Source organism: Schistocerca serialis, chromosome 1, assembly GCF_023864345.2.
Source record: "Schistocerca serialis cubense isolate TAMUIC-IGC-003099 chromosome 1, iqSchSeri2.2, whole genome shotgun sequence".
Taxonomy (NCBI): domain Eukaryota; kingdom Metazoa; phylum Arthropoda; class Insecta; order Orthoptera; family Acrididae; genus Schistocerca; species Schistocerca serialis.
Genome location: NC_064638.1, coordinates 1,232,172,702 through 1,232,196,647, shown reverse-complemented (window position 1 = coordinate 1,232,196,647; position 23,946 = coordinate 1,232,172,702). Strand labels below are relative to the sequence as shown.

Genomic DNA, 23,946 nt, shown 5'->3' with positions numbered 1-23,946 from the left:
GAGCCGGGTCTTCTTGCGACTGCACATTTGTTCACGAGACCCAGAATATATTAGATACAGGCTCCCAGGTAGATGCCATTTTCCTTGACCTCCGGAAGGCGTTCGATACAGTTCCGCACTGTCGCCTGATAAACAAAGTAAGAGCCTACGGAATATCAGACCAGCTGTGTGGCTGGATTGAAGAGTTTTTAGCAAACAGAACACAGCATGTTGTTATCAATGGAGGGACGTCTACAGACATTAAGGTAACCTCTGGCGTGCCACAGGGGAGTGTTATGGGACCATTGTTTTTCACAATATATATAAATGACCTAGTAGATAGTGTCGGAAGTGCCATGCGGCTTTTCGCGGATGATGCTGTAGTATACAGAGAAGTTGCAGCATTAGAAAATTGCTGCGATATGCAGGAAGATCTGCAGCGGATAGGCACTTGGTGCAGGGAGTGGCAACTGACCCTTAACGTAGACAAATGTAATGTATTGCGAATACATAGAAAGAAGGATCCTTTATTGTATGATTATATGATAGCGGAACAAACACTGGTAGCAGTTACTTCTGTAAAATATCTGGAAGTATGCGAGCGGAACGATTTGAAGTGGAATGATCATATAAAATTAATTGTTGGTAAGGCGGGTGACAGGTTGAGATTCATTGGGAGAGTCCTTAGAAAATGTAGTCCATCAACAAAGGAGGTGGCTTACAAAACAACTCGTTCGACCTATACTTGAGTATTGCTCATCAGTGTGGGATCTGTACCAGGTCGGGTCGACAGAGGAGATAGAGAAAAGCCAAAGAAGAGCGGCGTGTTTCGTCACGGGGTTATTTGGTAACCGTGATAGAGTTACGGAGATGTTTAATAAACTCAAGTGGCAGACTCTGCAAGAGAGGCGCTCTGCATCGCGGTGTAGCTCGCTCGCCAGGTTTCGAGAGGGTGCGTTTCTGGATGAGGTATCGAATATATTGCTTCCTCGTACTTATACCTCCCGTGGAGATCACGAATGTAAAATTAGAGAGATTCGAGCGCGCACGGAGGCTTTCCGGAGGTCGTTCTTCCCGCGAACCATACGTGACTGGAACAGGAAAGGGAGGTAATGACAGTGGCACGTAAAGTGCCCTCCGCTACACACCGTTGGGTGGCTTGTGGAGTATAAATGTAAATGTAGGTGTAGACGTAGACCATCGCTGACAGCTATCACGTACAATGGCTACATACCTGCCAAGTCTTTTTGCAATATAGCATAATGAACATCCAGCCTTTCGCAGTCTAATCACGCGACCTCTTTCAGACTCACTGAGGTGTTGATAACGGCGTGTTCGTCGCCTTAAAGGCATTGTTGACTTATTACATCAACTCATCACGTTGGGTCTCAAAGGTGAATACTCTCACGACCGTTACAGCGTGTATTGAAAGCAAACCTGATTTGTATTCTCATAGTGGCTATACTGGCGCCACTCTTATGCAACAGGCACTAGATTTGAACCTATATGTCTTTCTAATATAGAAACGTGGCTACCAAATTTCGTTTATGTCGCACAAATCTTTTTTGGATTTGCGATTTTTTCCAAAATTTTAAACATGTCTGAAGCAGCAACTGTTGAAAATCATCACGGTAGATTATAACAGCCAAGCATTCGCTGAATAAAGATTTATTGAAATCCTTGTCATCAGAAGCAAAAATACACTAAACTCCAGGATATGATTTTAGTGTATTTTTGCTACTGATGAAGGTACATTTAGATATACCGAAACCGTGGTCAAGGATTTCAATAAATCTTTATTCTGCAACTGTCTGGCTGTTATCATTTACCGTTACGATTTTTTTCCGTTAGTCTATTAGCATTAGTGTATCATCAACATCTCTATAATAATATACGATTTTTTAATCAACGAGTTTATGTTACTGAGAATTTTTTTGTAGCACGTTTAACAATATATCCAGAATTTTCCAGCTATGCTGCATCCTACGGCCACTCCGTCTGCTTGTGTGTAAATTGTGTTAAATTGAAAGTAGTTATGGTGTAGTAATAATTGTAGTAGTTGTATAATTTCGTAGGTGTCTGTTAGGGAAGTAGTAGGTCATTCTCACTAATGGTGGTCGTTTCATAAATCAGGATATAAGTGTAGAGATCTGCAACATCGAACGACAGCAATTTTCCTTTTGTTGATACTTCTACGTCTTTTAATTTTCGTGCTAGTGATCTTGACTTTCTTACTACGGTATGTGTTTTTTATCATAAGCATAGAATTTTTTTTAGAAGGTTGTTTAATTTTTGCTGATGAGATATGTAGGGCTATCTATGCTATCTTCCACTGGGCGGATCGGAATGTTTAATTCCATTTATAACTGAATACAAACGAACAAATTGAATACATAGAACTAAACACAGCCCATATCGAAATCCGTCTACGAAAACTGAGTACAATGACAACTCCTAGCGATGCTATATGGACATGCAGATATCAATATCTACATAACAGCACTGATAGACATACCATATAATATCGCTGGATTATCTGCCAAACAGGTTGTCACGAAAATATAATCTCAGATAAGCTAATAACCAACCCTTGTTACTACAATAACACCAACCGAAGCAAATAGACAGTGGCAGAACGACCGATTACGTTTAGATGTCAAAACAATTAGCTGTACGTAAAAATGTATAACAATAAAATCCATTTAATAATAACCAGTAAAATTATGTACCATTTGCTTACAAATAACCTGATGATGGCAATTCAACGTAAATAGACCTATTGTAAAATAAAAGTAATAAAACTTAACAGCGTACTTGGAACTATATATTATAGTTATACAATGTCCTTAAGAGATATGTACCACCCAGCTGGCCACAAAGAATATAAATTGCACAAAGTTTCAGTTTACTTAATGCTAACGGAAAGGTCATTTTGATAGCCTAAGTAACGAAGAATTCCAAATATGATTCTAAAAAAATCGCTCAAAGCAAAAGGTATTAGACAGTTAAGTTCAGGCTGTAAGAGATTTAAACGATGCATAGATATTGCGGACACTGATATAAAACAAAATGAAAGGAAAAGGCAATAAATCCATACGTTAAATGAGTATGTTGGAGAACTGCTTTCTAGCACTGCGCTTCGGTGCGTTTGCATATACTTGCATTTTAACTGGTCGCCTCTTTACTTCAATAACTTATCACCAGAACGGTGAATCGTTAACTTATAATTACTTTTTCCACGAGATATATAGCTAAGTAATGTCCAATAGCTTGTAAGGTTTCTGAGGGGCGCATGTTGAGTCGTTAAGAGATACACGAATTTACAGATTCCCCGCACGTACTCAGGTGGTCATTTGGTGTGAGGCGTCGAATAGGCTCGAAAGTTTTATAACACAGTGGAAATTAACACTACCGCTAATCAACCGTTATAATTTTTAGTATTGTAAAAGGTGTACAGCCACTATCCAAAGGGTTTCTTTGGGTTACGTCAAAACTGACAATATAAAAAATACTCCTCAATGTTTCATAACCTCAACAGGCAGTTCTGTAGGTTACAATAAGCCGTCAAAAATAATGTCACAAATAAAGGTGGCTCCAAACAGCTTGCGTAAGAAACAGAAGACCCTAATCGGATATTTTCAGTGAATGCATCTATAATATATCGTTTTATTTCGAATTATTTTCCTCGAGTTTCATATCTTTGCTTGCTTGTCGAGTTTGATTCCAGAGAAGCTTGTACACCAAGTTCAGACATCACTGCAGTCGTTTACGTTCTGATTGCTGACTCTGGGACATCATATAAAGAATACTAGCCTTTTTAAAAGCCCACTTCTGGATTAGAGTTTGTCGAGACTATTAGACAGCTTGATTCTTGACAAAATATTACGTTGCAAAAGTAAACGATATTACTATCAATTATAGTTATGCGGAACACAAAATAAAGGGACTGTAATTTCACTATAATAAACATTAAAAGTATTGCTATACTTAACTATAGGTGTTTTTTATTTCCTGGGATATTTAATATCTGCGGCACAAAGTGATTGACTCCGTGCCTTGTTGATACTCAAAGCGAATACAAGCCGCATGGAAAGCTGCAATCGCTTTAAACCGGTGGGCGTGTTTGAATCAGAATTACTGTGTGTACGGAATGCGATTTGAATACGTCTTCACCTGCGTCATCTGTTGTAACATTTTGCGACAAGTATCTCATTGTGTTACTGGAGAATTCGTCTTTTGCTGGTTCGGCTCAGTGTCAGTGTTTCAAATAGGGCTGTGTTAGAGCACGACTCGAAGTTTTCGAACAGTTTACGTCACACGTTGTGAAATCTCGGGTTCTGATGGATCTTTAGATCTGCCGGAGATCTAGCCACTTTTGTTGCTACGATATCTACCACGTGCCTTAGCGTTTGTATGGCACTGTGGATTTCAATAATAAAAACGACTATGAAACACGGACTAAAAATCTTCCGAGGTGTATGTCGTTTGTAAGAACATCAACTAATTAGTAAATAAGAGTTTGCAAGTTCTCGAGCTGGTGCTATCTCCAAAGGCGGGCATTGCCGCTGTAATTTACGTTCGCTGTAGGAATTACAGTCGTTTTACCACTACATACTTCGTTTGTTGGGCATTTACTTTTTTATTAAATTTATCCCATGTTTCACCTGAAAATAATGCTCTTTGCTCCTCCAAATGTTCATTAGGGTATCGTGTAGAAATCTGAAGAAATGCGGCCGATCTTTTCCTTTATATATCACAAACATATATGATTTAAATCAGATTAAGAAATCTTACTAAGGCATTGACTTTCCTCTTGCCTTGAAGGTAAAGTGCAAAAAATTTCATCGAGATCAGAGTAAAAACAGAGATTTGTATGAATTACAAACAAACGAAGGGACACACGTATTTACATAAATAGGTTACAATGAAAGCACCACTGAATGAAATAACGTATTTAACCAAAGTTGCAAAATGCCACCTTTTTATAATCTTATCTGGTCGGCCGGAAATCAGAGTCAAGATTAAGACTGTGTTATGAACATTGTCTAGATCGATTTTATTCAGTTAAGTACTACAATAGGAAGGATTTTACCACGTGCCATTAGTCACTGGATAAGATATGCATTAGTTTCGGACTGCTACTGATGCTTGAAGTAAGGGGCACAACTACCTCTACTCTTGTAGCCGTTCATTTATAATGTTTCCTGGCAAGAAACGTTATAGATTAATGTTCATAACTGAATATTTCAGGCGATTCGAGGTTCTGAACGGACAATAACGTCGGGGCAAGTTGTAAAAGACCTATGTTCATACGAGCGTATTTTATCTACTTAAATCATCTCTCACACACTTTCACCACACTTTGGAAGATGCTACCAGGGAGGGGTTCGTAGCAGAATCTGCAGCACTAAACGAAATAATTGTCCAGCACACAGCTGATACGGCGTTTATACTTCTGTAAGCGTGGTCTTGCGCTACGCTGCTATGGCGAAATTTGCTGGCCTGATTAAGGTCCACCTCTCATTCTGCAGGACTCCAAAACGGATAGATCTCATACCCAGTTACTCTTATACAAACTGATGAAGCCCCAAAAGGTTGAATTGCGTTATTGAAATAAATAACTTTGTTAACCACACTGTATTTCAAATTAATTAAATAAAAAATCTTTTTAATATAACATATTTAAAACAGACTAAAAAATATAAAGTAGGCCCGTACAGATCCCGAATCACATACACATAATTCTGAAACTTGGTGGTAGCGAATGTAGTAGTAGTTGTTGTTGTTGTTATTGTTGTTGTTGTTGTGGTCTTCAGTCCTGAGACTGGTTTAATGCAAGCTCTCCATGCTACTCTATCCTGTCCAAGCGTCTTCATCTCCCAGTACCTACTGCAGCCTACATCTTTCTGAATCTGCTTAGTGTATTCATCTCTTGGTCTCCTACGATTTTTACCCTTCACACCGCCCTCCAATACTAAATTGGTGATCCCTCGATGTCTCAGAACATGTCCTACCAACCGATGCCTTCTTCTAGTCAAGTTGTGCCACAAACATCTCTTCTCCCCAATCCTATTCAATACCTCACCATTAGTTACGTGATCTAACCACCTAATCTTCAGCATTCTTCTGTAGCACCACATTTCGAAAGCTTCTATTTTCTTCTTGTCCAAACTATTTATTGTCCACGTTTCACTTCCATACATGGCTACACTCCATACAAATACTTTCAGAAACGACTTCCTGACAAATCTATACTCGATGTTAACAAATTTCTCTTCTTCAGAAACGCTTTCCTTGCCATTGCCAGTCTACATTTTATATCCTCTCTACTTCGACATCATCAGTTATTTTGCTCTCCAAATAGCAAAACTCCTTTACTACTTTAAGTGTCTCATTTCCTAATCTAATTCCCTCAGCATCACCCGACTTAATTCAACTAAATTCCATTATCCTCGTTTTGCTTTTGTTGATGTTCATCTTATACCCTCCTTTCAAGACACTGTCCATTCCGTTCAACTGCTCTTCCAAGTCCTCTGTAGTAGATAAGGTAAAATATTCATGCATCAATCATGTATCGCATGCACCCCACGTTTTTGTTATAGATCTTGCAAGTTTTTCATAGTGATTAAATATTCACCATGACAGATTTTGAGAATGATGTGTATGCGGTTTGGAATTTGTCTGTAGCTAAGAGAAATTATTTTATACATTTTAGCCCGTTTTAAATAATTTTCTGGTTTTTAGCGTTGTTTGTGTGAAATTGTTCAGTGGATTATAATCATTTTCATCGCATTATGTGGGAGATATGTGTTATTTTTAAGGTTTACTTCATTGTCTTTTCGCCCATTCATATCTGAAACACAATAGTGTTACACGTATCTATTAATACTACATCAATATATTTAATTACTATTTTGCCAAAAAAATAAAAAAGCAAAAAGAGAAACAAAGTAGACGCCACCACGCAGTATTCAAAAGAGCGAGTTAATAATATATTGTCCTCCAATTCTGAGTTACGTTGAAAGTTTCAGATCTGTAGCTCGACGGAAAATTAGCCTGAATTCAGTTGCAAAATTTGTACAGAACAGACAAACAGACAAGAAAGCATCCTTACAAAAACGTGTTAAAAAAAAAAAACAGGCGCAATAGAATGTAGTCGAATTAAATCAGGCGATGATGAGAGAAGTAGATTAGAAAATGAGACTCTAAAAGTAAAAGATGTGTTTTGCTGTTTGGGCAGGAAAATTAGCGTTGAGGACAGAAGCAGAGAGGATATAAAGTCCAGATTGGCAATGGCAAGAAAAGCACTCATGCACCAAAACTTTAGCATCATGCATTACATCGTAATTTATTACTCCTGTATTACTAATCTATGCGCAACGCATTTTTTCAGACAGTACCCATTTATACCACTCAAAGTACCTGCAAAATTATATCATTGAACGATACATAGGTAAAGAGATGTGACACCATAAACACTGAGATACGAGAAAAACTTACCTTTCTTAAAACTGAGCTATATTATATGTGAGACTCAAATTCTTCAAAGAATTCGGGGTGGCGGAAGAAGACTAGTTCAGAATACAAAGCCATAGGAAGAAGAAGAAAGACTGAGTTCATTTTGAATCCGCTAGTTGAATCAGAACTAAATAAATTGTGAGGGAAACACATACCAATTAATGATTTTATACATTTACTGTTTGAACTGTAGGTGTCTCCACACTATTCTCGGAGTATTATAATCACGCAGTTGCTTGCACAGTTTTTCATCTTCAGATACAAATCCAACAACAAACTGTAACAGATGTACCCATGTTTTACTTAATAACATTTCACAGTGCACTCTAAACAAGATGATTGTTCTTCTGTCCTGTCCTCACAGCACTATTGTGGACTCCCCGTTAGAACTTAAAAGAAAATTACTGCCATCAGAATCACTCTTAGAAAGCAGTAAGAATACAGATTGCTCGTGTTAGAGTAATTGCACAACTACAGGACTCCAATGTTAATTAATTCATAATTTAAATGAAACACGCAGGTATAAGAAAAAGAGTGCGTTTGCACTAGAATATGTTAATTAGAAATCGTTGTTACAATTGGTTATTTTTACTTTTTTAAATAAAATACTTAGGTTTTGCTCCCCGTTTTCTTACCAACGACACAATTTTAGAAAGTTCCTTATTTGATCATATGTTTGTTAGCAATGTTATACGGTCCTCAATTAATTTTTGAAATTAAGAGAAAACAAACCTAAATAATTTCCATTCACTAATTTTCAATGAACAAGACGAAAAGTAGTAGGGCTTGACAGTTGTGTCGTAGATCAAATTTTGCAAGAAGGAATTACAATAAAATGGACACTACATCTCTGCATGAAACCACAGTTTCGTGACATACAGGTATTGATATCTATTTATTTATGCATCAACAAAGCCATCTCGAATCGTACGCAAAGCAGCAGGTTATTTATTACACCAGACAATTTTCGAACGTTATTCATCATGTGGAAGTACCAAAAACCTTGATCTCACACAAAACAATCATGTAGACATTTTCATATAACAACGTGGAACAAATAGCCGTACAGTTATGGACAAAAAACCACAGTTTCGCGACATACAGGTATTGATATCTATTTATGTATGCAAAGTTTTACTGAACACTAAATATGTAGCATATGCTAATATATGTGTTAAGTAATAAATTAAATGAGTACCAACGTCAACACCACAGAAAAGCACAGTTTCACTCACTTTGGAACGTTGGTACTGTTTCAGCCTTTTTTCGGTACTTTTTGCTAGCGTAAGTTGCTATATTTCCGAAGATGCGTGCATGAGTCGGCGATGCTACATCTTGCGTGACCAACTTTGAACTCATGTACATCAGGGTGACAGAAACGTATTCTTTTGAGAGGTGATCAATCATTGCTTCGTCAGCGAAAATTTAAAAAAGGCCGGATGTTTAACGCTGATGGTGAACTGTCGGAGCTCGGCGTCACAGATCTAGACGGAGCCACGTGCTGCCTTAACTGGTGATCTCGCTCTCGCTGTTATATTTTCCTGCGTGAAATTTATGCAGCTTACGATGTTTCTTTCCGCGTGGTAACTTCAATCATTTTATTGACGGCTCGTATGGACTAGAATTCGTCGTATCGCGGATGGTTTTGAACTATGCACCCGTGTGGGTGAGTACATTCACCCAGTACTTCTCAGCCGGTTCTTCTATTGTGCTTATGTAGCCTCTCTCAGCTGGAAGCAAGGCACTTAAATGTTGTAGTAGCTTTCTGAAGAGTATTATCTTCGAGTCTTGAAAAATATAACCTGGATAATTATATTTATTTGTGGGACTGTAGCTTAAGTGCATGAATACTAGGTACTCATACGCTTACAACATTTGGTGCTATGCATATGAACCTATTTAACTGTACTTTCCTCTCCAGATACCTTGCATTAGTATCTGAGTGGCTAAATATTTCGAATACCTATGTCACAGGCCAAAGAAATTTAAAAAAAAAACCATTTTTACTTTGATAGCTGATCTTTATAGATTTTAATGAGCTGTAAAAATCCTATGATTACAGTAAACGGGGAAATTAATGTAACGCTTTGTTACACCATAAACACGGTTTATATTTACAGTAAGTTACTTAAAACAATGAATGTGTTAATAGAGGTTTCACTTGTCAGCTGTAATTGGTTTGTACTTTATTTCTCTCTCTCTCTCTCTTTTTTTTTTTTTTAAGCTTCTTGTGTAGCTTTTTCTACGATGAGTTGCTTGCTGAACTTCTCGGTGAAGTGACCAACAGTAGTCCCCCCATCTTGTTGGTGTTCCAGCGGCCTTGGTAGCGTTTCTCCATCACTAGTTTTGGAGGAATCACAAATAGCCTCCAGTGTTCCTTTTTGTATTCAATACCAAACTCATTTATCAATCCAGGAATGTCTGAGCAGTACACTAAATCACCTGCTTGTTGAAAAAACTTGTAAAATTGCTGCTTTCTCTTTCTATACCAGTATATGCTGGTTACAACTGCCAATAAGTTCTTTTCTTTTAATCTAGAGCCAAGCAATTCAGGTTTTCTTTCGTTAAGCTCAGATTCCTAAACAAATCGTTAACCTCGGTCTGAGTAAACAATTTGGGCTCTAGACTTCCTGTCTTACAATGGAATAAATCGTCATCTCGTTCATCTAAATCAGATTTTACATCAGAAAATACTTTTGTTGGAATAGAATTTAAATCAGCTGATGATTATGCAACCTGCAAATCTACACCATGCCCTACTGGTCGGATGGCGGACGGGAAGTTAGGGTAGCTTATTACCTTCTTGTTTTTCGAATTATGACCAGTAACATCAATAGTGCAAAAGTATCAATCATCAGAATGATTTCTTGGCTCCCTCAATATGATAGGAAGAGCAAACCTATGGCTTTTTTCTCCTTTTTGGACCATTTTCTCAGAACTTCAACACACACACATAACATGCCTTATGCGGCGCCCTAGATTTATCTTGATTACCAAGTTTAGATCCAAAGTATGATAGATAAACCTTTTTCACAAAGTCTGTAATGTTTTTTTGCTGTTTTTTTGATCAAAAATTCAACACAAATATAACAAAAACAGCCAGCAGACTTTTTACAACCACGATTAGACATTGTACTCAACACATGTACAGGAAACGGGAAAGTGAGGTAAGGTTGACGGCATACAAAACATCATCTGTTAACAGAAAAATAGAATCGACTTTTTTTGCCAGCAAACGTTTTTCAGGAGTGCTACCAACGTCATCTACATTCATTACACCTCCTTTTTAAATTATTTTAACCATATAAAAGCTGCTAAATTCTTTAAAAAATCACTTAATTTAATAAATTTAACTTTAAAATGTGAAGAAATGGTGGGTGATACAGTTTCTTAAGTATGATATTTGGATTTCTACCGTAAGAAACATAAGAATAAGGTATTTTCAGCAAAAACGTTTTTCCATGGTGGGCCTGTGTAATTTTTAGGCTCACGAGGCAAGCCGACATTTATAGCATCCACTGACAACATACGGTACGTATCCTTGAGTCAGAGTCAGACAGTCTCTCTTAAAATGCTGTATTAGTATGCTTATAATTTGTAGTTAGTGATGTATCTTCTTTTATTTGCTTTTCAACATATTCACAGAGGTTTACACACTATTAACATTGCACTTACACGTGCATTGCACGGCTAATGCCCATAATCCTTTCCCCTGTGGCCCACACGGGACTGCGAGTTCTCAGCTTTCGTTTGGCAGCTGTTTTGTGTCCATTCACGCTCCAACTAGAAGACAGAGGCATGCATCCCCGAGGGAAATACGATATATTTTGGTACAGCTCGTAAGTTTAAGGAACGTTCTGCGCTATTTTAGACTGGAACTGTTCCATTTAGTGTAATAAGATGACTAAACAAACGCATGAAGTGCCAGTTGGATGTTATACGTGTTTGTATTTCGAAAAACACGATCATGCTAGATGAGAATTTTTTCAATATTTTTACCTGATTCTGCAGGTCACAATGTACGGAAATTGATACATTTCAGATAAAGCATTAAACAGTCTTCTTTGGATGGAAATGATAAAGAAGAATCCAATTACATTAATGTTCTCAGCTGCTTCTTGTACATCTTCAGGATCTAATTATTCTTGTCTATGGTAAACTGAGAGTAGCTTGGTTAATGACAAGGACAGGTGACTCACAGTTAGCTTTATCATGGCAGGATCCACCAAGGACCCATTATAAACTATAGAGTACTTACGACTGGCTTTCCCTAACAGGATCCATCATGCGGAAAAAAAAACAAAAACCTTAAAAAGAGCATATAAACATGGCATATACTATAGAGCCGCAACAGTTTCCTAATGAAGAAAGTTGTCTCCATATTTGACAGATTTCCGAAGTATGTAGCTTAGCTGTGGGCTCCGTGCGCTACACCACATAAGCATTAATTTTAGAAGCTTGGAAATGGAATTTTTAGGTTTTTAAAAGAAATTTATACAAGGTGTAAGAAGAAGGTATGGCTAAACTCTCAGGTTTACATCCTTCACACACTGAAGAAGATTTGTTGTATGTATATTGGTCTGGACGAGCGTTATTTACGTGTCAGAATTCATTTCTTACTACTCTAGAGGCTACATTTATTTTCAGAAACATGTTATCCTGTATATTCTCAGGTTGTTTTTCATTCCTTCATTTTTCCCCCTTCCCGCAATGTAAAGAACACCAACTCGATCCTACACCTTTTAGACTATCCCTGCTACTTTGTCTTCGACTATTAAGTTCTCACTTCTCTTCAGTCATAAACGGCATACAGGCAAACCGTGTACGTTAGGTACATCTTGAATTAAGATACTTGTCGTAGATGTGACAACAGCGTTACTAAATTGTCATTCTTTGTAATCTATAATCTCTCGAAAATATGACCGAGACATTATTTTGCTACAGACAATTTTGTATTGCTGGTATGCAAGAAATTGCTCTGTGAAGTTAAAGTGCGAAAATTACATCCCCGTCCCATATATACAGGGTGTTAGGGATATAAAGTAGATATTTCTATTGATGACTGAAGACAGTATACTGAACAACATTATATCAGTATCTTCACTTTTAGGAGATTAATATTTACGTCTGTTACGAGTAATAGTAATTTCAGGTTCGTTAGTACCTCCAGGTACACGCGGCACAGACAGCCATTAATGTTTATTTTCTCCTGGGTAGTAGGTCAAGTATTGACGTGTGGATGCGTGGATGCTATACCGACAGGCATAGTCCACATCAGCTGGAAATTATGTGATGTGCTTGCTGGAAGGCTGTTAGATGCAGAGAAAAGACTAACCAACACATTGAACTGCGTACATTTTAGGGTTCGATGGCAACAGTATCTGTTCATATACTCCTAGCATCCTGTATAATTAGGTTCCTTATACTCTGATGTGTGAAAATTACCGAACTATCACTTTAATAAGCCACGGCTGCAAAATACTAACACGAATTCCTTACAGACGAATGGAAAAACTGGTAGAAGCCGACCTCGGGGAAGATCAGTTTGGATTCCGTAGAAATGTCGGAACACGTGAGGCAATACTGACCCTACGACTTATCGAAGCAAATGGATTAAGGAAAGGTAAACCTACGTTTCTAGCATTTGTAGACTTATGGAAAGCTTTTGACAATGTTGACTGGAATACTCTCTTTCAAATTCTGAAGGTGGCAGGGGTAAAACACAGGGAGCGAAAGGCTATTTACAATTTGAACAGAAACCGAATGGCAGTTATAAGAGTCGAGGGGCATGAAAGAGAAGCAGTGATTGGGAAGGGTTGTAGCTTATCCCCGATGTTATTCAATCTGTGTATTGAGCAAGCAGTAAAGGAAACAAAAGAAAAATTCGGAGTAGGTATTAAAATCCATGGAGAAGAAATAATAACTTTGATGTTCGTCGATGACATTGTAATTCTGTCAGAGACAGCAAAGGACCTGGAAGAGCGGTTGAACGGAATGGACAGTGTCTTGAAAGGAGGGTACAAGATGAACATCAGCAGAAGCAAAACGAGGATAATGGAATGTAGTCGAATTAAATCGGGTGATGCTGCGGGAATTAGATTAGGAAATGGGAGGCTTAAAGTAGTAAATGAGTTTTGCTATTTGGGGAGCAAAATAACTGATGATGGTCGAAGTAAAGAGGATATAAAAGTAGACTGGCAATGGCAAGGAAAGCGTTTCTGAAGAAGAGAAATTTGTTAACATCGAGTATAGATTTAAGTGTCAGGAAGTCGTTTCTGAAAGCATTTGTATGGAGTGTAGCCATGTATGGAAGTGGAACGTGGACGATAAATAGTTTAGACAAGAGGAGAATAGAAGCTTTCGAAATGTGGTGCTACAGACGAATGCTGAGGATTAAGTGGGTAGATCACGTAACTAATGAGGAGGTATTGAATAGAATTGGAGAGAAGAGAAATTTGTGGCACAACTTGACTAGAAGAAGGGATCGGTTGGTAGGGCATATTTTGAGGCATCAAGGGATCGCCAACTTAGTATCGGAGGGCAGAGTAGAGGGTAAAAATCGTAGAGGGAGACCAAGAGATGGATACACTAAACAGATTCAGAGGGATGTAGGTTGCAGTAGGTACTGGGAGATGAAGAAGCTTGCAGAGGATAGAGTAGCATGGAGAGCTGCATCAAACCAGTCTCTGGACTGAAGACCACAACAACAATATTCTGATGGCATAATCAGGTAAATGACCTATTTTAACTATAGTAACTCACATAACTGCACGCAGTTCCAAAGCAGTCATCCAAGGAGAGCTCAGTATCTAAAGCCACACTGTACTGGACATAATACTTGAAACAAAAACAAAACATTGCATAAGAGGATTTGGACGCAACTAGTAGAGACAGCGCTTGCACATCAGCGCCGGTGGTAGCCGAATAACGATGATGGGAGGTGATATCGGAATATGCGTATTCTCATAAACATAACTTGACATAAGAAACATAACTTCACAAAAGAATCACTGTGTTAACAAAACATCACCAGTTACTAATAGCAGGAGGTACGGTTGCGCTTGGAACGTAATTCGTGAATTTACATACAGAAAAGGAGCACTTGGTTTTATAGGAACGCTCTGAGAGTTATGTGGATCCGGCAGCCCGGGATGTCGAGTGCGCGAAGAACCGCGATGTGGCGGGCAAAAAGGCTGGGAGTGGTCGCCAGCGACCTCCAGGTTTCCTTTAGCAACGCAGCTCCGCGTACCGGACTCTTCCGAGAAAGAGTCCGCGACGGAAAACAGGCGCTGGCGTCGCTCCCACAGCGCACGCGCAAACACACCCTGTATCTATGTGTGTGTGTGTGTGTGTGTGTGTGTGTGTGTGAGTGTCGGGGGAGGGGGAGGGGGGCGGTAGAGGCGTGGTGTTGAAGAGGGAGTGGGGGGGGGGCTTAGCTGCGATGTTCACCGCACATCCTCCCATTAGCCCGTCTTCCCGATCTCAGTTATTGCAATAAATCACGTCTCAGAAGCATTTGCATACAATAGATGGATTCACTGTGGACTAGCAACGTTGTCGCTAAGCGATTGCCCATCGTTTTAATATGGGAGACGCTGCGTGTTGGATACAAACAGACGCACAGACACTCACACACATATACAGAGCTAATTGCTGTATCTCCTATAATTTTCGGGAGGGTCTGATAAGAGCACCTTATCAGTTTTTACGGTACGTTAAGGGGTTTATCACAGCATAGCAAAACCTTTAGCGACGTGAAAATGTTTCCCTAATTGGTGTAGCATATTCAGTCGGGACAATAACAACAATAAAGCGTCGAAGTTATTAGCTAGTTAGAATACGTACCTCCTGAACTATCTGAGTTTATACACGCGATACTGGAAAGGGCTATAATTATGTCCTTAGCACATGCTGGAACTACAGTTTCCAGAAGATAATAAGGAACAGGTCTCTTTATAAAGCTTTTCGATGAAGCGGGATTATTTATGATGTTTTTCGGTAGAAATTTTGTAGGTTCATTTTTTCATACACATTTCAAATAAATGCTCCTAACTATCTTGAAAACTGGGAACGTAAGGAACAACTTTGCTCAAGCAACATAACTTGAAAAAAGATCTGTTATCGAAGTATAAAGTAAGTTCTATGATTTAACAATTTCAGTAAATGTTTCTAAAATTGTTCTCGTTTACATGTGATGTGGTCTGAGACGATACTTTCAACCTTCGCTTGCTTTAAATAACCGACGCTAGGTGGGTGTCGAAAAGGAGTTTCAGTATTGTTTTATTAATGTTGCTGTCTTACACGTTCATCGAAGTCTCCATCAAAAGTATCGTTCATATTGTGGTTCAAATGTTATTAGCAGCTCCAGTCGTCTTGGCTTCAAGCGACGAGCAGTATCTCACACAAAAATTTACATTGTAGATTCGTAATATCAAATCCCAAATACAAATAGGAACAGAGAACGGTAGATCCTAAATAACTGTGCTCAAATACACGGTTAGTAATCTACGCCTAGAGGAATCAGTTCGGTTTACAAATACCAGGACGAAAGGTAAAAAGCAACTATTACTGTGAGTCACGCACAAATTTACGACCCATGTCGGAGCTTTTCTTTTTCTTTTCGCTTTTCATTGACCGGTTTCTGAGCAGCATGGCGCGTGAGAAGAGCGAGAGATCAGAGCAATGTTTTTGTGTCTATAGCTTCGCCTGATTCATTTATCTGTATACAGATAACTTCCAGAAACGCTTACAGTGTGAAGAAATACAACTACATCGAATATTATTGCAACTTTTTCATGTTCTGTGATATTCGAAGTACAGTAGATTTTATGTTTGGACACAACATTCTCTACACTGAATATAATTAATAAGACACCACTTACAGTAACTTCTATTGTCACAACAGTTACAGACAGACAGACGTACTACCAAGGATTTAGTAGCTCAATGGGTGATGACTGCACACAATCATCAGTGGGAATGGATGTGTGACTTGGCGTTTACGGCGCAAAACCGGTAAGAGTTACGTTATGGCCTCTCTTTTATTTTTGAAACACTGTGTAAGGTACATGCACATAATAACCAGCAAGACAGTTGCAGAAGATTTCTCTATTACGTAATACAACGTTTCGGTATCCATACTGGTGTTTTTGTTTTATGTAAATACAATTGCGTTTGTTATAAACCTAACGCATGCTGCGACGTATTCTTTCCGATACTGATGCTACAGAGTTCACATGTCATCACAATGCCATATTTTAAATATCGAATAATTTTCGGTCGTTGTTCGGAGATATTTATCGAGTATTTCTATTTACGGGATTCACGATCTTCGGTGGCTCACTGCAGAATAATTCGTAATAATGATTTGTTCAGTTTCTATTCCGTGAAAGCGGCTTCATTGTGGTGAAAAAGCCTATAATGCGCAGTCACGTAGAACATACCCCAGAGCAATGCACCAACCTTGTGATGCAAATGTACTGTGATGTGGATCTCATGGCTACGGGAGCACCTCTTCCACCACATTCAGTGGACCCACACGAGGAGAACGTATCTGCCAACTTTTGACCATACTACTGTGTATCACAATTAACGTACAAATCAAAACTACCAGCCGGCAGCAGTGGCCGAGCGGTTCTAGGCGCTTCAGTCTGGAACCGCGCGACCGCTACGGTCGCAGGTTCGAATCCTGCCTCGGGCATGGATGGGTGTGATGTCCTTAGGTTGGTTAGGTTTAAGTAGTTCTAAGTTCTAGGGGACTGATGACCTCAGATGTTATGTCACATAGTGCTCAGAGCCATTTGAACCATTTTTGAAAACTACCAGAAAAATCAAACCCGAAACAGAACCACCCAGTACTGAATGCAAGCCTCAGGGCGAAGAATAAAGTAGGCATTACTGTTGTCAACCGCAAATACCGTGAATGAATGGCACAAATTTGTTTCCATACAAGATGCACAGTGCATACCGTCGACATTATTTGTTGTAGAGCGTAATATAAACACAAATTGGGGGAGGGGGGGGGGGGGCAAGAAATCTAACGAAACTCAGTTACTCCTCAAGGAGCCATTGGTGACAGCGGGTCCCTTATTCCAAGATAGAAAATGTCCCTGAACGATTTCCAAAACTGTATCGGTGGAGTTCGGTTTCACCCTGAAGATTAATCTCTTGCTACTGCCTTCTTTTTGCGTTCACATTCGTTGCCGTGGTCAACTCAGAATCAGATGTCACCTTCCTATTTAATGTAGACCTTGGAATACGCTACAGGTAAGTCCTGTCATCAAATTTTTCGATATTGGTGATAGTCATGCTAGAACCAGCAAAACCGACGACCACTGGGAGCCACTTATTGTTCATACGAAAAACTACAGAGCCCCAAGCGAGTGTGGGGCTTATTAGCCACATATGTTTCTATTACACGTTTCGGTTGGATTCGTCACACGTTGTAGAAGGTGCTAGACCCACATCGAACACTTGCACGCGACGAAGTATCTCCGGATGGTGCACGATGACAATGTTATCACTCTCACACGCTCGTCGGTCGCAGGCAGAGCCTACCTGTTAACTCGTAGTGGAGGTAGCAGGAGACGGCGGCTGCAGCGGCGGCGGCGGTGGCGGCACACCTGTTAACTGGCGCCCACGGACACAAACAGAAGCACGTGCGCGCGCGGTCACGCGGTGCAGCGCGAGGGAAGCGCGATCGGCGGCTCGGCTCGACTCGCGTCACGCGTGAGTGCGGCCGGGAGACTGAGCAGCGGCACACACTGCGCCGAGGTCAGCTGCGAGGAGGCGCGGACGCGGGCGAGCTGAGAAGAGGGAAGGGGGGGGGGGGGAGGGGCGCCGGCCCCCCGCGGTGGACACGCAGGTGGGTGCCCGCGATCTCTGCGTCGCGATCTGCATATAGGGCGGCACCAACCTCCACAAGGCGTCACCTAGTAAACAACACCAAAGTCTGTACACTTCACTGTCCGGAACCAAACAACGGTCGCCAGATTCTAATGCCCAGTAAAACTCCCATAATTACAGGAGAAGATGTTTTTATTGTTGTGCTCTTCAATCAGAACACGGTCGCGTTTTCGCTCCCCGAGCACGGGGTCCCGGGTGCGATTCCCGGCGGGGTCAGGAATTTTCACCTGCCTCGAGATGGCTGGGTGTTTGTGTTGTGCTCATCATTTCTGTTGTGTTGGCAGAAGAGCCAACACCGTGTTCATCTACATCTACATCTACATTTATACTCCGCAAGCCACCCAACGGTGTGCGGCGGAGGGCACTTTACGTGCCACTGTCATTACCTCCCTTTTCTGTTCCAGTCACGTATGGTTCGCGGGAAGAACGACTGTCGGAAAGCCTCCGTGCGCGCTCGAATCTCTCTGATTTTACATTTGTGATCTCCTCGGGAGGTATAATTAGGGGGAAGCAATATATTCGATACCTCATCCAGAAACGCACCCTCTCGAAACCTGGACGGCAAGCTACACCGCGATGCAGAGCACCTCTCTTGCAGAGTCTGCCACTTGAGTTTGCTAAACATCTCCGTAACGCTATCACGGTTACCAAATAACCCTGTGACGAAACGTGCCGCTCTTCTTTGGATCTTCTCTATCTTCTCCGTCAACCCAATCTGGTACGGATCCCACACTGATGAGCAATACTCAAGTATAGGTCGAACGAGCGTTTTGTAAGCCACCTCCTTTGTTGATGGACTACATTTTCTAAGGACTCTCCCAATGAATCTCAACCTGGCACCCGCCTTACCAACAATTTTATATGATCATTCGACTTCAAATCGCACCGTACGCATACTCCCAGATATTTTACAGAAGTAACTGCTACCAGTGTTTGTTCCGCTTTCATATAATCATATAATAAAGGATCCTTCTTTCTATGTATTCGCAATACACTACATTTGTCTATGTTAAGGGTCAGTTGCCACTCCCTGCACCAAGTGCCTATCCGCTGCAGATCTTCCTGTATTTCGCTACAATTTTCTAATGCTGCAACTTCTCTGTATACTACAGCATCATCCGCGAAAAGCCGCATGGAACTTCCGACACTATCTACTAGGTCATTTATATATATTGTGTTACTAGAGGAGGCCGAAATGCACGCGTTTTAGTTCACGCAGGCTGGAGTGAGAAGGGAACAACTATACTGACGTAAGGTGTGGAACATGACAAGGAATTAGAATTCAGAAAGCGGACGTAATTAGTTTGATACTTAACTTTAATCCATTAATGATGAACGTCGCTCTTGAGGGTACATGATTCACAATATTATCTGTTCAGAATACATTCGTAGTAACCGAATATGGCGCCTTGCTAGGTCGTAGCGAATGACGTAAGTGAAGGCTATTCTAAACTATCATCTCTGCAAATGAGAGCGTATGTAGTCAGTTCATCATCGCTAGGGAAGTCGGCTGTACAACTGGGGCGAGTGCTAGGGAGTCTCTCTAGACCTGCCGTGGGCGGCGCTCGGTCTGCAATCACTGATAGTGGCGACACGCGGGTCCGACGTATACTAACGGACCGCGGCCGATTTAAAGGCTACCACCTAGCACCACCTGGCGGTGACACCACAACTTCATCATCATTCATGCCAGTGGACTGAGAAAAGGTTGGGAATTTGTACGGGCGCTGATAACCGCGCAGTTGAGCGCCCCACAGTCCAAACATCATCATCATCATCAGTCAGAACACTGGCTTGCAGCGGCTTTCCGTGCTATGTTGTTGTGTGTTGTTGTTGTGGTCTTCAGTCCTGAGACTGGTTTGATGCAGCTCTCCATTCTACTCTATCCTGTGCAAGCTTCTTCATCTCCCAGTACCTTCCGTGCTATAGTGCGTTTGAAATTAGTTGCGACTTTCGACGTTTGGCTCACCGGAGGAGACATGGCGCCGTTATCCAGGTAACACCAATGGCGACCCCGCTTTGCCTACCACGCTGCCAGCAGTTCGGTTGGTAAAGCACCCCTGCTGCCACGCCGCGGATAAACAGCACATCTACGTGTACAAACATACTCCGCAGATCACCGTCCGGTGGGTGACCGAGGGTACCTTGTACCATTACCAGTCGTTACCTTTACTGTTCCACTCGCAAACAGAGAGAGGGAAAAACGAGTACTACTGAAATGGCTGGTATAGCACGCCAGAGCGGGTTAGGTTGTGGAAAGGGGCCAAAATGAGGCTGCTGTCAGTTGCAATCAACGTACAAACTTTATTTTTCCACACACAATATTACACAAGAATGCAAAACACTCAAAACTTTAATCGACCTCCTTTGATTAACTTAAGACAGGCTGAAGGCCACACTCAAAATCCAACACTCAAGGCCTAAGTAAGAAACTAACATAGAAGGTTCTTCTGGAGGTGTCACCCAAAACTATTCTCTGACTCTTCAATCTAAACAGGCTGAAGGCCTTAGCACTTTAATTTTTATGGAACTCGGCTGGAGGCTGCACATTAAGCAACAACAAGTGTTTCAATCCAACGGCAGAAGGTCTAATCTTAAAACAATTGAAGCAAATTCGGCTGAAGGTCCCATACAAAAACATCACAACCGTGTGACTTAAGGGCAAGACAAGAACATTAATACAGGATATATAAAACTCTGCTGAAGGTCACATGTCAACCAGATAACTAAATCTCAAACAGGGAAGTTACTATGTAACAGATACGGAACGGCGCGCAGAAGTTCCAAGGATCGGCTTGCAACTGTAACACTAACGCCCGTTTAGGCGAGACAGGCAGCCTGACCAACAATCCCTTAATCGGAAGGCAACCCAACCGACAGACAGACAGCCGACCGACCAATCTACCAAATGACTTCCGCTCGACGCAACCAGCAAAACGACCACAAGATTTCAATACAACGACACACAGAATATTGGCGCTCACAACGACCAACAACACCTCAGCTGTCGAAATACACTTAGCGCTGGACAGCAACAACATGACGAGGAAAACACACCGCCGAAAATTATGTCAACGACCAGGGCAGGTAACCGGAACATCAACGGCCACAAGGCAGAAGAAACCGCTGGTGAACTTCAATAACAGGGAATAAATTAAGTTAAATTCCACAGGAAGACGTCTGGAATCTTAGCCGACTTAACTACACAAACGTTGTTGCTCACGAGAATGTCGCAAAAGTGATAACCAGGATCAAACGAAGAAATGTAAACAGTTGAGGTTCGATAGTAAGTTAAGTGAGGACTCATCTTTCATGTCCAAGATCGGTGGGTGACGAACTTTGTAGCACTCGCAAGCAGCACCTCACACTCCAACCGCTCGTGCACGCCGCCAGCGGCTCCAGCCCGACGGGGGCTTGCTTGCTTCTCCACGCCAGCCGACCGACTGGACTGCTGCTCATTCGCGACTGCACTGCTGGTTCGTCTCCCATTCACTGGCTTCCTTCGGACGGACGACGTCCCGAAGATACTGGCTCGGACCCAACCATGCAGAGGGAACACAACCGACATCTCTGCACAGGAAGGAACCGACCCAAATACACGTCGTCGATGAGATGACCGACCGAACGACCAACCAACAGTCATCCCCGCTGGTACTGGCTGTGCTGACCTCACTGGGGCTCCGTCCTCGGCTGCACTGCTGATCCGTCTCGAACTGATTGCCAGACACACGACGACCCGGAAGTACTATCGGTCGCTCCAGAGATGGTACGACAGTGCGCTTATCTATACATGGAGGTAAGAATAGAGGGAGACGCCGTGACGTCACAGCTGTGAAGCTATGTGAAGCCGAGGGTAGCCATCTCAATCCGACCAAAACATTGCTGCTGTAAGCTTGTGTGCATAGGCTTGTCGCTCGCTTTTGGAAGGATTTTGCGCTATTATGGTGACTTGTGTGGTGTTCGGATGTACGAATCGTTCTGATTGTGATGCGAAATCGAGGGGAATAACATTTCATGTGTAAGTTGTCTCGTTAAGTGTTATTTTACAACTTCATTGTGAATGAACGTGTGCTACATCGGTACTTGTACTATAGCGTGTTTTTCTCCTCTATGATTTTAGATTTCCTAAAAATGAAAGTCGGAAAGCTCTGTGGGAGAATGCCGTGAGGAGGAAGAATTGGCGTGCGTCTAAATGGAGCACTATATGTTCTCAACATTTCCGAGAAGAGGATATAGACCGAACTTCCTTTTCAACAGTAAGGCTCCGAGAAAATGCTGTACCATCAGTTTTCCCTACACACCCAAAACATTTGCAAAAGGTATGTTAATTCAAAGAATTAAATTCTTACTTTTCAAGTTCACGTTTCAATATAATACGTACGTATCGTCGATAATCGAAGTGTTGAGTAACTCACTTTGTCTTCATCATGTACCAAATTAAAAGCTAACAATACATTAACCGGCGTAAAGTATAGGCCTAAACAGGACACTGTGTAGATTTGCCATTCTATGTACCGTATTTCAGTAAATATTGGTGGTAATGAACAGTGTTTCCCAGTAGTGTAACGTAACTGAAATGTCCCAGTACGTATTACAAACAAGATGTATTTATGGGGCTTCGGAGGGAGGATGTAGCTAACTTAGTTTTCAGTTTCTATTATTTAGTTTGTGATACACGTTTATTACTGAATTAACAAAGTTGTATCGTTTACATTGAAGGCTAGCTATTCGTAATATTACATTAAAAACTATTTTTAATCAGAAGAAACGCGGAATTTCGCCTTTACGAGATTTTATTTTAAACAAAAACTTTGAAACAACCAATCTGATGACGTTACATGCGTATATGGTGCAATTAGTGACTGTAATATACGCAGCGCTATAGCACACTGGCAATGTTTTGGTCAGAGTGTCATGGCAGCGCGCCACGCCCCCATGGCTTCAAAACGTAGTACGGCTGGGGTACGTAGCGCCATCTCCCCTAATTCTTACCTCCATGTATCTATACGTGCTGGTGCTGCCCCTGACGGGCAAGTAATGCATGAAGTTGATGACGCTATTAAATGGAATAAGAAAACGAGGCGGCAGTACGGTAATAGAAGATGACAAGCAATAAATGGCATGAACACGAGCCGTGCTCGGCTCAACTATATGCCTCCGCATGAGCCCTAATTTCTCGTATGTTATCTCGCATGTTACGTGCAATGTATGTTGGCTGCAGTAGAATCGTTCGGCAGTCAGCTCCGAATTCCGCTTCTCTAAATTTGCTCAGTAGTGTTTCTCGAAAAGAATTCCCATTGGGACTCCCGAAGCATCTCCGTAAATCGTAAGTGTTGTTCGAACCTACCGGTAACAAATCTTGCAGCACGCCTCTGAATTGCTTCGATGTCATCCTTCAGTCCGACCTGGTGCGGATCCCAAACACTCTAGCAGTACTCAAGAATAGGTTGCACCAGCATCGTGTATGCGGTCTCCTTTACAGGTGAACCACACTTTCCTAAAATTCTCCCAATAAACCGATGTCGACCATTCCTCTTCCCTACC

General features: G+C 41.2%; 1 protein-coding gene across 1 annotated transcript in view; it reads right to left on the bottom strand.

The window, feature by feature from the left end:
- The window catches only part of LOC126419121 (serine/arginine repetitive matrix protein 2), a 1,464,442-nt gene extending 1,446,213 nt beyond the window's left edge, over nucleotides 1-18,229 (bottom strand). The window contains exon 1 of the mRNA XM_050086231.1: nucleotides 18,055-18,229. The gene's annotated coding sequence lies outside the window, so the exon portion shown is untranslated. The remainder of the gene's footprint in view (nucleotides 1-18,054) is intronic.
- Between the last annotated feature and the right edge of the window lie 5,717 nt (nucleotides 18,230-23,946).